This window comes from Phyllostomus hastatus, unplaced genomic scaffold, assembly GCF_019186645.2.
Source record: "Phyllostomus hastatus isolate PE091 unplaced genomic scaffold, TTU_PhHast_1.1 phas_contig_150, whole genome shotgun sequence".
Classification (NCBI taxonomy): domain Eukaryota; kingdom Metazoa; phylum Chordata; class Mammalia; order Chiroptera; family Phyllostomidae; genus Phyllostomus; species Phyllostomus hastatus.
In genome coordinates, this window is record NW_025333611.1 from 21,758,048 (window position 1) to 21,774,401 (window position 16,354).

The 16,354-nt window shown below is 37.5% G+C and overlaps 1 pseudogene; it reads left to right on the top strand.

Moving 5' to 3' along the window:
• Positions 1-15,077: 15,077 nt before the first annotated feature.
• On the top strand, positions 15,078-15,663 carry LOC123808299 (annotated as a pseudogene).
• Positions 15,664-16,354: the final 691 nt, after the last annotated feature.

Genomic DNA, 16,354 nt, shown 5'->3' on the forward strand with positions numbered 1-16,354 from the left:
GAGAATAAATTAATCCTTAAATAATTATGAGAATCAGAGTTGTTTTCCTCCAATAATTTCTTTTATCTGACATTGTAAATTTCCACTATATCACTAGTTAGTTATCTAACACTAGCTGAGCTCAGGAGTTGAATTTAAAATTAAATTTACATTTAGTGGGTTTTTATTTATTTTAAGTGATGCCCTCCTATGTGATATTAATGGCAGTAAAAAATTTAGATCCCCATCAATTTGTAGGAGTCATGCTGAATTTTATTAATTGAAAGCTTAAAACCCCAAGGTGCTGAAAGTACGGAGGAAGAAAATAAACAAAAAAGACTGTCTGCCTTAAAGAATCTAGCACTGTAGTAGGGAAGATAATGCTTGTACCAGAAAAGAAATGACTCAATGGAACATGCAACATAAAGTATCCTAAACAAAGACCAGATGGAGCACCTTTGAATTGGGCTTTGAGGGTTAAAGATATTTGATCATAAGGGGATGGGAACATGACAGATTTTTCAGAACAGCAGAAGCAAGGTCCCAGGAGCAAAATAATGTGGGTTCGTCGTGAAAAAATATGTAGTACCTTTTAACTGCATACATGGGAAAGGGAGAATAAAAAATAGTTTTAGGACAACAGAGTGTCTCAATGGCTAAAATAAACAACAGTGAACCAATCCAATGCCGGCAAGTATTTAGGGAAACCAGAGCTCTCACGTGCTGCAGGTGGGAATGGAAAATGGTGCAGCCACTCTGGAGGACAGGCTGGCAGTTGCTTAACAGACTAAATATATGCTTATTATACTACCCAATAATTGTACTCCTGGGCATTTATCCCAGAAAAATGAAAACTTATACCCACACAAAAACCAGCACACAATTCATGGAAAACCACCCAACTGTCCCTCAATAGGTGCCTGGTTCACCAAGCATTAGTGCACTGTACCATGGACTCCAACAACTTGGATGGATCTCAAGGACATTGTGCTGAGTGAAAAAGCCCATCTCCAAAATTCATATACTTTAATTTATATAACCTTTTCAAAATCATAAAATTATGGACATGGAAAACAATGTAGCGGTTGCCAGGGGTTAAGGGGGGCTGCTGGGCAGGAAGTAGAGGTGATTGTGCCTCGGTAGCACGAGAGAGATGTTTGTGATGATGGAAAATTCTGCATCCTGAGTGTGGGGTAATTACACAAATCCACACATGCAATAAAATAACATTGAACTACACACATGCCTTTAGTGAAAGTCAAATTTCTAGTTTTAATACAATTATGTAAGATTTAACTATTGGGGGAAACTGAGTAAAGAGTACACAGGACTTCTTAGTATTATCTTTGCAAATTCCTGCAAATCTGTAATTATTTTCCCCCCAAAGTTTTTTAAAACATACACTACAAAATCCTACATTCTTTCTACAAATATACACTTACCATATGACCTCACAATCTCATTCCTAGGTATTTACCCAAGAAACATTCAAAGAGGTCCACACAAAACCTATACACAAATATTTATTGCAATTTCATTCATAATCACTAAAATCCAGAAACAACCCAAATGTGTATCAATCGGTGAGTGGATAAACAAACTGTTGTACATCCATACAACAGATTTCCACTCAAGAATAAAAAGAAATGAACTAGTTACACCTGCTGCAACATGAATGAACATCAAGAGCATCATTCTAAGTGAAAGGAGCCAGACATAAAACATTACATATTTTAGGATTCTGTTTATATATGACATTTTTTAAATTATAGGGGCATAAATTAGATCAAGGTTGCCAGGCTCAGAATTAAGGAGGAAGATTTATTACAAAGGTGCAAATGAAAATATAGGGTGGGGCAAAAGTAGGTTTCCAGTTGTTCATATGGAAAATAATACAATAATTAAGGAATAATAATACAAGAATAAACTGTGTTTCGTGTACTTACAACTGTAAACCTACTTTTGCCCCACCCTGGATTTGAGGGTGATGGCCCTATTCTGTATCTTGATTGTGCTGGTAGTTTCACAAGTGATTATGCTTGTCAAGACTCACGTAACTACACACCCAAGATTTTAAATTTTGCCTTTATACAGTTTGCTTCAATAAACTTGACTTTAGGAAAAAAGTCATATTTAATAACATGCTATTTTAAAAAAATATTTATATATTTCTGCATTAAGGGAAATAGACACAGACTGACCAAAAAATCTTATCCCTGTCTAATGGAATTGTGATATTTTACATTTCTCTATTTTCTCTTATAATAAGTTTTTGCACTAAGTAGGTATTATTTTTAAGAATAAAAATGCTATTTTCAAAAATCAGTTTGAGCCCTGGCTGGCGTAGCTCAGTGGATTGAACTTGAGCTGTGAACCAAAGCATCACAGGTTCGATTCCCAGTCAGGGTACATGCCTGGGTTGCAGGCCACAGCCCCCAGCAACTGCACGTTGATGTTTCTCTCTCTATCTCCCTCCCTTCCCTCTCTAAAAATAAATAAATAAAATCTTTAAAAAATCAGTTTGATATTTTGGGAGCTAGATAGCACATTGAAAGTCATCCAACTTTCCTTTTTAGTTTACAGTTGAAGATGTGAGGGCCGAGACAGAGTTATTTTTCCTAATTATTTAAATGTTAAAATAAGTCACACACAGCTTCAGTAGCCCATCATCTGAGCTGTATGATCTAACTGTGAATGCCATAATTTATTTGAAGGGATGAGAGTCCATTTCATCCCTCAGAAACTCCCACTTCAGCCCTGGCTGGTGTGGCTCAGTGGAGTGAGTGTTGGCCTACCAACCAGAAGGTCGCCGGTTCAATTCTGGTCAAGCGCACGTGCCTGGGTTGCAGGCCAGGTCCCCAGTTGGGGGGTTGTGAGAGGCAGCCAGTCAATGTTTCTCTCCCTCTCTTTCTCCTTCCCTCCTCCCTCTCTCAAAGACAAAAACAAAAAACTCCCACTTCATAGTGACTCAAAGTAAAGTGTTTCAGGATTTTCCTGGACCACCTCCTCCTGCAGGTGGATACAGAATCTGGACAGAGAGGACCAGTTCTCCAGTCTGCACCAATGGAGCCCAGTGATGTTTTGGAAATGTCTGACTTGCTAGCCGTTTGGCTTCAGGTAAATCGTGACAAGAATATCATCATCCACTTGACAGGGTTGTTGAGCACACTGAGATGAGTGTGTGAGAAAGCTAAAGCAACTATTATTGTTGGTAATAGTTTAAGTCATCCGTAGTGAAGCCTACTTGAAAGCCAGAAGGATAATATAATTTAGAAGTTAACTGTTGGGTTTTAAAGTAATGCTACTTGGGTTCAAAAACAGGCTTATTTGTCATGTGAACAGGGGGGATTTACCTAAACTCTCACTTTCTTCGCAACTAAGCTGAGGATTGGAATAGTGATTACAAGAATTATGCAGAATAGCTCATACAAAGCCTTTCAATGGTATCTGTTGCATACAGAGTGTACAGGGTTAGCTGCTATTAGAAATATCTTCTTGTTAGACTGCTGATTACATTGAATTAAAGATTACAGTGGGGATTCCACCTCTGGGCCTTTTAAAGTATTCAGTATTTGGTGGGAAGTGCCAATTATCAGAGTCTAATTTTAGGGGCACACACTAATAGCCTCCAGGGAAGAGGAGTGTTTCCTCTTCTGTGTCCCTTCTTTTGGATAGCTTTCTGTCCTCCAGGTGGTAAGGCTTTTGCAAGGAATTGTGTCACCCTCAGTGAACAATAGCCACACATGGCTGGATGGAGTGGCAGGTCATTTGAGCCATAAAAAACGTGACACCCTTTCAAATTGGTCAGAAAATCAAACAGCTGATTTTAAGCTCTTAAATTTTCAAACATTTCCTCTCTGTAAAAGAGAGAAAATGTCTTATCATCCAGCGGGAGATGAGAATAGGGTGAATGCCTTTTCTTCCTGTTATCCATCCTTCTTAAACCTCTTACTCATCAGCAAGTTCATGAATGTAATAGTATTTGATGTGGAATTAGGACGTCCGTGTGTTCATTCCAGTCCCCACTTTTAGCTGAAGCAAGACTGTAGATACATATTACATTTCTAAATTCTCATGAGATGAGGCACATTGGAAAATGCACTAAGGGGACAAAACGAGGTAGACCAATTAAACTGTACTAATTGAGTATATCAACCAACATCATAAAAACATTGCCTTCACAGAGAGAATTTTTAGGGCAGTAAAATTACTCTGTCTAATACAATGATGGATACATGTCATTGCATATTTGTGTAGACCTATAGAATGTACAACACCAAGAGTGAGCCCTGATATAAACTGTGGACTCTGGGTGATAATGGCGTGTCATTGTGGATTCATCAGCTACAGTGAATGACCAACTGTCCTGGGAGATGTCGATAATGGGGAAGGCCATGCCTGTGTGGGGGCAGGGGGCACACCTTCCTGACAGTTTTGCCATGAATTAAAACTGCTCCAAAATAGTTTATTATGTAATTTTTAAAAAATATTTTTTCAAAGGCTGCAGTATCTGGAGCCATAGGAGCACTCAATGTATAGTGACTTAATTGATGAATCTTTTTTATAAGATTTTTAAAATTTTAATTGTTGTTCAAGTACAGTTTTCTGTCTTTTACTCCCATCCCAGCCCACCCATACAGCCCTCCCCAACCCCCTCCCATTTCCATCCCCCTTAGCTTTTGTCCATGTGTCCTTTATACCTGCTCCTATAAACTCTTCCCATTCTCCCCTGAAATTCCCTCCCCTCTCCACTCTGGTCATTGTCAGCCTGTTCTCTATTTCAGTGTCTTTGGTTATATTTTGCTTGTTTGTTTATTTTGTTGTTTAGGTTCCTGTTAAAGGTGAGATCATATGGTACTTTGACCAGAACATTCTACCATTAAGTCACTTAGGGAAGAGCTGTGAAAACAATAAAAAAAAAAAAAAGAGAGATTTGGAGTTAAAAAACTGGGTTCTCCCTTTACTCACATTTCTGAGCCTATTTTCTCATTTATAAAATCCAAAAGTGTTGTCATCATCTACATGTCAGTTTTGTTGTGAAGATATAATTAAGCAATATAGGTGAAAGTACTCCATGAAATATAAGCTGCTAAGCAAAAGCCAGTCACTGATCTGGGTCCAGGTTGGTCCTGTGTGCCTCAAACTATCTCTCTATCAGGTATGTTCACTTACAAGGCTAGCTCATTACATCTCTACATCCCTCCCTCAAAAAAAAATGGGGTGGGGGTGGGGAACAAGAGAGGGAAGAGCTGACAATATTTCTTCTCTTGTCCCTGGGTTAATTAATGTGTGTAATTTTTCATTAAGGTTAGTCCTTAAAAACATACAACTTATTGTCACCTGGGCGTGGTTGCAATGTGAGATGCCACTGCTCTGAGGGCGGCTGGCAGTGGCACAGGGCCAAATCCACTGTGGGCGTGGAGACAGCCAGCAGAATAAAGTATCACTCCACCCTGTTGTCCTGTCGCCTAATTAACTGGTGTGCTCTGAAAACAACTCTTCAGAGTCCGTGTAATCTCACCTTAGAGTTGTGACGCAATGGAAAAATGGCAGCCTACTTACGTAGGAAATGCAGACTGTCCTCTGACTTCTGGGAAGAAAGGCCGGTGGAGAGACCTGGGCTCGGCGATTCCCATGGAAGCTCACCCTTGGTTCCCAGCCCTCTTCACCTCCATGTGTGAGCTCAGCACAAGTGCCTGTGCAACCAGAACCGCTCAGCCCCAGGCCCTTCACCACAGGGGGAAAATGATTAGTGTCTTAAGGCAAAATAGATGCCTTAGCACACTTTTCCTCCCACTTCTCATGGAATTAAGCAGAGAGGGTAGATATAGGGATGAGCTTCTTTGGAAAGCGGGTGGGGAGTAAAAATAAAAACCAGGGACAACCTGTCAGATAAGGCTCTGACAAGAAAACACTCAACCCTTGGGAGTGTATAGTCTTTGAGAACTCAGTATCAGTACCCAAAGAACTCAGTATATAGTTACGAAAAGTCACAAACTTGTAATTTCTTTGAACCAAAATGAGCCTTGGTATAGTCTGGCATATATTCACATATCTTCCTCATATCAATAAGGCCTGATGATGGGAAGCCATAGACTTGAAGACCAATAGCTCGGGAGTTGCAAAGCCAGAACTCATTCCACATCCTGATTCCCAGACCCATGTGCCTTTCCCACACCACAGCTTTGCAATCGCCCGCTCACTGTGCACTTGAAACCTATAGTTTTATTCACTAATGTCACCCCACTAAATTTAATTTTAAAAAAGAAAACATAAAATTGAGTACTTATTTCATCATCAAAGAAGCTAGATTCTAGGAAAATTGCCTTCTCTGAGCCTCAGTTTTCGTATCTGTGAAATGAGGAAGCAGGATTAGTTGATTCTTCATTTTTTCTCCCCACTTTTACGATGCAGTGTTATGGGAACACAGCACCAACCAGGGGACCTGACCGCTACCTTAAAGATGAAGTGGAGGAGAGTTCCAGCAGCTGCAAGGAGCCTTCCCTGTCCACTTGGCTTCCTCCTCTGACCTCCTCTAGCATAAACAGATTGATTTGATAATCCATTTGACACATTATTTTAATGCTAAAATTATGAAGGTTTTTGTCATTGTTGTTTTCATAGGTATGTATCTAACAGAATAAAGTCAACGTGTTATACATTTCCTTTACCACAATACCTGATAGGATATCTAAAGACAGTGAATACTTGCTGATAAGGGAAACTTCTCATTTTCTGTTCTCCCCACATTTGAAAAATAAATACCTTGAATGTGTTTACACTTATGAATGTTCTCTGGCCCATGTAGAATAGTTCCTGTCATCAATGTTGGTCCCAGGCATTATAAAACACTTTCACTTTAATGACTACATTTGATGCCTCCAACCACCTTAGACCTTGCAAAATAATCTGCATTCCTATAACACTTGACAAGCAGGCAAGTATGGTGAGTGAAAAAAAGTGGGCTTCAAAATTAGACATATCAGGTTCTGGGTCTTAGATCTACCATTACCAGCCATGAAAGTGTCAGAAGATTCCTTAAAATTTCTGAGCATTGGTTGAGATTAAACTATTTCATAGAGTTATGAGAATTAATTAGATAATATTTGAAAATTTCTAGAATTTAGTAGGTACTCAATAAATGATAACTATTATTGGTTTTGTTAAAAATTAAGGTATATAGATTTTGAAGAAAAATATAAAACTCTCTTTGTTCACAGATAACATGATATAGACAGCTCAAAATAATCAACAGTAAAACTCCTGGAACTAATAAGCAATAAAATATGGAATTAAAATGAAAAGCATAATACTATTACATTAACACCCACAAAAATAAAATACTTAGGTGTATACATAACAAAATATGTACATAGCCTACATGTGGAAAACTACAAAAGACTATTGTGATGAATGAAATCACAGAACTAAATAAATAAAAAGATATACTATGTCCATGGATAGAAAAACTCAATATTATCAAGTTGTGAGTTTTTTCCAACTTGATCTATAGATTCAATGCAATCCCAATCCAAATTCCAGTCAGTTATTTTGCAGATATTAACAAATTGATTCTAAAGTTTGTATGAAGAGGCAAATACAGAATAGCCAATATATGGCAGAGTAAAACAAAGTTGGAAGAGTGATGTTACTTGATATCAAGACTTACAGTAATGAAGATAATGTAGTACTGGCAAAAGAAAAGACAAATATATCAATGGAGCAGAAATCCCAGGTATAGACCCACATAAAGAGTGGCAAATGATCTTTGACAAAGGAGTAAAGGCAATACAGAGAAGCAAAGATAGTCTTTTAAATAAATTACAACTGAACAAGCATAAGCAAAAAAAAAAATTAGACACTGACTTAATCCACATCATGAAGTCACAAAGAGTAACAAGATGGATCACAGATCTAAATGTAAAATGCAAACCTATAAAACTCTAGAAGATAACATAGGAGAGAAACTAGGTGACTTCAGGTACTGTGATGACTTTTTAGATACAACACAAAAGGCATGAGCCATGGAAGAAATAACTGGTAATCTGGAGTTCATTAAAATAAAAACTTCTGCTCTTCAGAAGAACACTGTCAAGAGAGTGAGAAGACAAGACACAGACTGGGAGAAATATTTGTGAAAGTTATCTGATAAAGAACAGAGAACTCTTAAAAGTCAACAATCAGAAAATAACTTGATTTAAAAAGAACTTAAGGGCAAATACCTTAACAGATACCTCACCAAAGAACATAAACAGATGGCAAACAAGCATATGAAAAAAATGCACCACATCATATTTCACCTGGAAAAAGAAATTGAAACAATGAAATGCCATTACATTCCTACAGAATGGACAAAATGCAGAACACTGACAGCCCCAAATGCTCGTGAGAATGTGGAGCAACAGAAACTCTCATTCATTGCTGGTGGGAATGAAAAATGATAGAGTCACTTTGGAAAACAGTTTGGCCATTTTTTACAAAACTAATCTCACCATACAGTCCAGCAATATTACTCTTGATATTTACCCAAAGGAGCTGAAAACTTATTTCCACACAAAACCCTGCCCATAGATGTTGGTAGCAGCTTTAGTCATAACTTCCAAAACCTGGAGGTAACCAAGATGTCCTTCGATATAGGTGAATGAACAAATAAACTGGTACACCCAGACAATGGAATATTCTTCAGTGTAAAAAGAAATGAGCTGCGGATTCATAAATAGATATGGAAGAACCTTAAATGCACATTTCTAAATGAAAGGAGCCAATCTGTAAAGGCTAGATACTGTAGGATTCCAACTATATGACATTCTGAAAAGACAAAACTATGAAGACAGTCAAAAGCTCAGTGGTTGCCAGGGGGTGGGGGATGAGATGAGGGGTATTAATGAGAGCACAGAGGATGTTTAGGGCAGTGAAAATACTTTGTGTAATCCCATAAGGATAGATACATGTCATTAACCACTTGTCCAAACTCATAGGAGGTACCACACAAAGAGTGACCCATAATGTAAACTATGGAATTTGAGTCATTACTATGTAGGTTCACCAATTGTAACAAATGTACCGCTCTGGTGGAAGATGTTAATAATGGGAAAGGCTGTGCATGCGTATATGGCAGGGGGTATATAAGAAAACTTTTTTTTGCTGTGAACCTAAAACTACTCTAAAAACAAAGTCTTAACATTAAAAATTAAAATTAATCTTACCCTGTGATTTCCATCTACAAAAATCTTCTGATGAGTCCTCCCAGCCACAGAATCATGAGGCTGTTACTCATCTCTGCTTTTCAAAGTCCATGTAATATGGTTATGGCTTACCTATTGGAATACATGGAAATCTGTGAGTCCTTTGACCTTGATGACATCTTGACTTATAAATGTCTTCTTATTTCTCCATTATAGAAAGAGTAAGGATTTTAAAGCCAAAACAAACTGAGTTTGAATTGAGGCTCTGCCACTTCACACCTTGGGGATCTTATGGATTTCACTTCACCGAGGTCCCTCTCCTGGATTTGTGAGTGGCTGACTTCTACACAGGACTCAAATTTCAGACAGATCTTTCTTTACAACCAAATCTAGAGTAGGCCCTCCATCTTTTACATGCTCAATTCTAGTCATTTTCATGACATGATGCATTTCATTTTCCTTGTAGATTGATCATTATCATTTGAAACTCTCTTGCTGTTAATCTGTTACTTCTTTATTCTTTCTCTTTCCCATTAGAATATATGCTCCATAAAGCAGAGACCTCATCTTTATTGGATGACAAAGTATTTCATAGTTATTGCTGTTATTATTATCACTATCATTATTATTACTTAGTGTCTGACTTAAAAATGTCTACTTGGTTTTCCCTATTTCAGAGCAAAAAGAAGAGTATTCCTTTACACAGATCTTATAAACCGTAAGTATAAGAATTTCCACTTATTTATTTTTATACTTCCATTTAAAAAGTAATAAATGCATTAAATTTGGTGCTGAAGATTTGTATTTTCCCCAAATCTTCTAATAATATCACATTTCCAGCCCTCCTTTTTATAAGTTACTATGTTTATTTGAATTATCATTGAAACCTGTATCAGTCATGTAACTGACCTTATTCTCATTTAAATACCCTCAACAACCTAAAGACCTAGGTGCAGTCTCATTATACCAATTTGTGACTAGGAGCTAACATCTGTGGACTTACTCTTCTATGCCAAGCACTATCAGAAGTGTTCTAACGTTAACCAATCTCCATAACAACTAACAACGCATTTTACAGATCAGAAAGCCAATGAGCAGCGAAATTAACCCATTTGATATTTCACAGATACTGTTAATGGCAACATTGGGACTCAAACCGAAGTCATCACACCCAGCCCTTTTCTTAATTTGCATGTTATACTGTTTTCACACATGAGGAAAATCCTCTCGAAGACCTTGAGGAATTTGAGAGTAAGTGGCACAGCAGTCTTCGATGAACAACACATACTTTAAATCACTATTTTGTTTATTCCAAAGGAATTTAGTTACCACCGTCCGCTAAGTAAATGTTCTATGGCTGAACAAGTTGTCAGAACCTGTTTCCCATCCCTCAGACCCCTACTTGTCCTTCTCATTGAACTGGCCCACTCCGTTCACTGCTGAAAGTCTCCCTTTACATGGGGCTGATTAAAAATTCAGCGGCTACTCTCTCCTCACTGCTTCTACCCACTTCTGTCCCAGCAACGGCGAACAAACAGGACTGGCAGAGAAAGGGAACCTCAGCGAGACACTGCAGTCACAGGGCAACTGGATGACGCACTGCTGACAAGAAGTGACAGCAGGAACAGCTATACATGACGAAGCACTCTCCGTATTCCAGGCACTCTGCGCACTTTGCATGCATTACCTCCTCTGGTTCTTCATAACAACCCTGTGAGGTAGCTATCATTATCTCCATTTCCAGGTCAGACTTGGAGCGTTTAAGACTGACTTGCCTGGGGTCACAGAGGTAGACTTGAAGCCCAAGGTCACACAGTTAGGAGATTTGAATATGAGTTTTCCTAACACCATGAGCTACTCAACCACCACACACATGGCGTGGTGCTTTTCACCAGTCCTACGTTAAGCCAGTTTACCAATGGCTTTCTACATTGTAATATGGGCAGTTGGGGTTAGTAATTCGCACAGGAAGAATGCTGCCTCTGAGAAGCAGACATCAGTGAGGTCATCCTGAGACAGAACACGGGTGGGTAGCATTGTTTCCAGCCCAGATGTACAATGTCAATGCTCTGACAGGATTACACATTCAAAATTGTCATTCCCAGTATTGTTATGGTATCATGGCAACTGACACAGGTCAGAATGCCTGCATTTTAATTCTTGCAAATCAATGGAAAGAGTTCCTCACATATCGTCACAACTCAAAAATCCTGTAGAGTTCATCCGGCCCAACCCCTTTCATTGCACAGACTGAGAAACTGAAGTCCTACTGGTATTAAAACATAAGGTAGCAACTTGGATAAATCTCAAAGATATTATGTGAAGTAAAAGAAGCCAGACACAAAAGACTATATGGCTACCATGTAATGTTTTAATACAAATAAGTAAATAAAGTGAATGAAGCCTATTAAAAGGAAAAAAAAATCTATATAACTGCCTCTATTTTAAAATGCCTGTCAGAACCTCATCTTTTATCGAATAGCACCCAGAAACTATGCTGTGGTCCATTCAGAATTCCATTTAGGATTGCGATGTAGAAAACTGCTCTGAGGGGCAGGAAATTTACTCAAGATCCCGGCACAAGTAAAAGCTAAGTTTGGATTTTATATTTCATGCTATACTGTCTTACAAATAACTGGCATTATATAAATACATTTCTATAGTACTAATTATATAAATAGTACCACAGAGAAAGCACAGTAGAAAGAGTACTGACTTTGAAACCAGGAAATTTGTATTCAGAAATCAATTTTACTATTATTTGTATGAATTACAATGTCTGGCACATAGTAGCCATTCATTTTATTTCTAAGGGTATGTGTGTGAAAGGATGATTGAATAAAATATAATAAATCATTTAACCTTTCTTAACTTAGGAACAATATAAGTGAAAACCTTTCGTATATTCTATAACATTAATCTTCAAAATATGTTCTATAGAAGACTAAGTATTTATAATGATAGAGAAAAGCTTTTTAGGGTCAAATGTGGTTTTGTCAGTCTTGGTTTAAGCAACTTAAACAACCTTACTTGACTGTAGAACATCTTTCAAGTGCTAATATACTTGTGAAATTCCTAGGAAAAAACCTAAAATATACATTTCTAAAATAATTTAACCACCAAATTCTCATTAGATTGGAATATCACTTAAAACCTCACAAAACAAATAGTGACCACAAGGGAGAGGGGAGGGAATTTCAGGGGAAAGAGGAAGGGTTTACGGGAACAAGTATAAAAGAAAACATGGACAAAAAGTAGGGGTGGGAGGAAAATGGGAGGGAGGTGGGAAGGGCTGAGGGGGATGGGCTGGGATGGGAGTAAAAGACAGAAAACTGTACTTGAACAACAATTAAAATTTTAAAAAATTTTAAAAAAGAGTCATATATTCTTTAAGAAGAAGGAAAAATGTCTTAGTCTATGAAACCTCAAATAAAAATAAATGAAAAGAGATGAGATTTCATTTTTACTAACTACCAAACCCAAATTTAAACATTATTTATTATATTAATAACTTTAAAAGATGTTATATGCTAGAGTATAAATAGTTGAATATACTTGGGGATTTATTACATATGAAGAAATGAAACATATAGCCACAATGATACAAATGATTAGAGGTAGAAAGTTAAAATATACTATTATAAGGTTATTACATAATAAATGGTTGACATAATATTTAGTCATAGACTGCAAAAGATTAAAATGTATATTCTAAACATCAGTAAAACATAAAAATTTTTAGAAGAGGTATAATTAATTGGCAATGTTGAAATTAGAATAGAATAATAGAGAACTACTCAATCCAAAAACAGTAGGGATGGGAGAATAATGGGACAAAAAACAAAGGATAAAAAACAAAATATATAGTAAGATGGTATATTCAAATTCAATATTATTCATATGTACAATAAATGAAACTGTTCTAAATATTCCAATTAAAAAGTAGAGCTATTAATATTGAATAAAAAGTGAAAACCCAACTATGTAGTATCTACAGCAAATTTCACTTTAAATAGAAAAACAGATTAAGTGTAAAAGGATGAGAAAATATGTACAGTACAAATACCAATCAAAAGGAAGCCACTGTGGTTATATTAATATCAGGCAAAGTAGATTTCAGAACCAGAAATAAAGAAGGCTATCATATTAAGAAAAAGGGATTAAACTATGAAGATGACATAATGTTAAATATTTATGCACCTAACAACAGGGCATCAAATACATGAAGCAAAAATTGATAGAACCTAAGGTGAAATAGACAAATCACAATGAAGATCTAAACAGTTTTTCTTAGTAATAGCTAGAATAGGCAAATGAAAGTCATGCTGAATATAAACGACATGAACGTTCCCACCACTGTGGCCTAATCAAGCTAGAAAACACTGCTTAGTGACAGAAGAATTCACATTTTCTTTTAAGTGCACATGGAACATTCACCAAGACAGATCCTATTATTGGCTTATGAAACAAATCTCGACAAATTCAAAGGCACTTGAATCATGCAAAGGATTTTTCCTCTGACCACAAAAAATATTAAATTAGTAATCTCTGAAGGACAGAATTTGATTCCTACCATTGTCTTTCAAGGCACTTACCCAACAGTCTCCATTGAAAGTCCAGACATAGATGCAGACATGGACTGTTTTACTGAAACTGCTTATTCCCAGAGAACTTTACCCCTGATTGGATCGCTGTGGTCAGGCTTTCATCCTATTCATCTAAACAAAACAAAACAAAAAAAAAGTAGGGGTTGGACAGTTCTGGTAGAAAATACCACCATCTGGATAGAGGCCTTATGATTAGATTATACACTGTGTCCAAAATACTATTTAGACAAAGTGGCAAGGAAAAAATATAACCAATGATCGAGAGTAGAAACGTGAAAAACAAAAGCTAAGAAGCAGATGCAAAAAAGATCCAGATATTGTGCTTATCAAACAATTTAGTTAACTGTGATTGATAAATTCAGATATGAAAGAAAACATGGGCAGAATAGATGGCCTTATGAAGAATTTAACCAAAAAATAGAAGCTTTAAAGTTAATAAAATGAAAATTTGGAACTGAAGAAAGAACATATGAGATCATCAAACTGGTAGACAAAATCAAATGAAGAAGTATTAGCCCTGGCTAGTGTGGCTCAGTGGATTGAGCACGGGCCTGCAAACCAAAAAAGACTGATGGTTCAAATCCCAGTCAGGGCACATGCCTGGGTTGTGGGCCAGGTCCCCAGCAGGGGGCGTGACAGAGGCAACCAATCAATGTATCTCTGACACACTAATGTTTCTCTCCCTCTCTTTCTCCCTCCCTTCCCCTCTCTCTATAAATAGATAAATAAATTCTTAAAAAAAAGAATTATTAAACTGGAAGACAAGACTATAAAATACTTCTAAAAATTCTGAAAAAACAATATCTACAAAAGCTTGAGAGAATGTCATATTCAATAGTGAAATATGAGTATTTGTCCCTTATGGTCAGAAAGCAAAAAGGGATATCAGCTATCACCACTTCTATTCATCATCATAAAAATAAGTTCTAGACAAAATTTAAAAGAAGTTTACAGTGTATGGAAAAGAGTTTGTAAAACCACCTTTTTTTCCCACAGATGATATGATTGTGCACATAAAGCATTAAATAATAGACAAAACAAACTATCAATAATCAAGTTAATTTAGCAAGGTTCTGGATTCAAGGTCAATATACAAAAGCCAGTGGGACAGTGCCCTCAGCGGTCCTGGGACCTGCTCTTGCTTCAACAGGGTTTGGATGGAACAGACCCCGGGACACCCCTTCTTTCCAACTACCCTTTGTCCTCATTTCTAGTCACCACCTTCAAAACCACCACAGCTAGCCTCAGCCTCCAAGACCAGCTAACACCATTTTTTCTTACCTTAATTCTTCATTGCCACACAACCATGAGGTTCCAAATTGGTCAGAATTATTCTACCGAGGGGGAGGCTGCCATTAACCGCCTGGCCAACCTGCATCTGCAGGCTCACTACGCCTGCCTCTCTCTGGGCTTCTATTTTTACCATGACGATGTGGCTCTGCAGGGTGTGGGCCACTTTTTCCAGGAGCTAAGCGTGAGGGCTACGAGCATCTCTTAAAGCTGCAAAACCAGCGCAGTGGCCACATTCTTCTCCAGGACGTGGCGAAGCCTTCCCAAGATGAGTGGGGTGAAACTGAGGATGCCATGGAAGCAGCCTTGGCCTTGGAGAAGAACCTGAAACAGGCCTTTTGGATCTGCCTGCCCTAGGATCCACCCACACAGAGTCTCATCCCTGTGACTTTCTGGAGAACCACTTCCTGGATCAGGAGGTAAAACTCATCAAGAAGGTGGGTGACCACCTGACTAACATCTGTAGGCTGGCCAGCCCCTAAGCTGGGATTGGGGAGTATCTCTTCGAAAGGCTAACCCCAGGCATGACTAAGAAACTTTTTGGAGCCCAGAGGCCTTTGAGGGGCCCCTCTGCATTTCCCTGTTGTCTGGCTTTTGCCTGAGCCTCTCCCTGAAACCTCATCCTGGAATCCTCTCCCATGCATTGGGCCAAGTGGAAATAATAACTCTTTTTGAGGAAAAAAGCCAGTGCTATTTCTATATAGTTGCAACAAAGAGTTGGAAAATAAAATAGAATAAAACCAGTTATAATATAGTTTATATACAAATTCGAAGTACATAGAATAGCCAGAGCAATATTAAAGAAGAATAAATTTCAAGGATTTAAATTGTAAGATTCTAAGACCTTCTAGACAGCTACAGTAATAAGACAATATTAATTTGGTGCAAGGGTAGAAAAACAGACCAAAAGAAATGAAGAGTGAATTTTAAGAAAAAGAAAAACAACCCAGTTCATAAATGGATACAAGACTTGAACAACACTTTCAAAAATATATTTAAGAGGCTAATATGCATGTCAAAAGGTAAAAGCATAGCAATTAATTGGATAAACACAAATTAAAATCACAATGAGATATCTCCATACATGTACCAAAAGAGCTAAAATTAAGAGGATTGACAATGTCAAGTATTGGGGAGTATACTGAACAACTTGAACTTTTATTCATCCCTAGCAGGAGTATAAATTGGTTCAACCACTTAGAAAACTATTTAGCAACACTTCCTGAAGCCAAACATTGGCCTATCCTATGACACATCCTGAAAACTTCTAGGTATAATGTCAGGAGAAAAGCA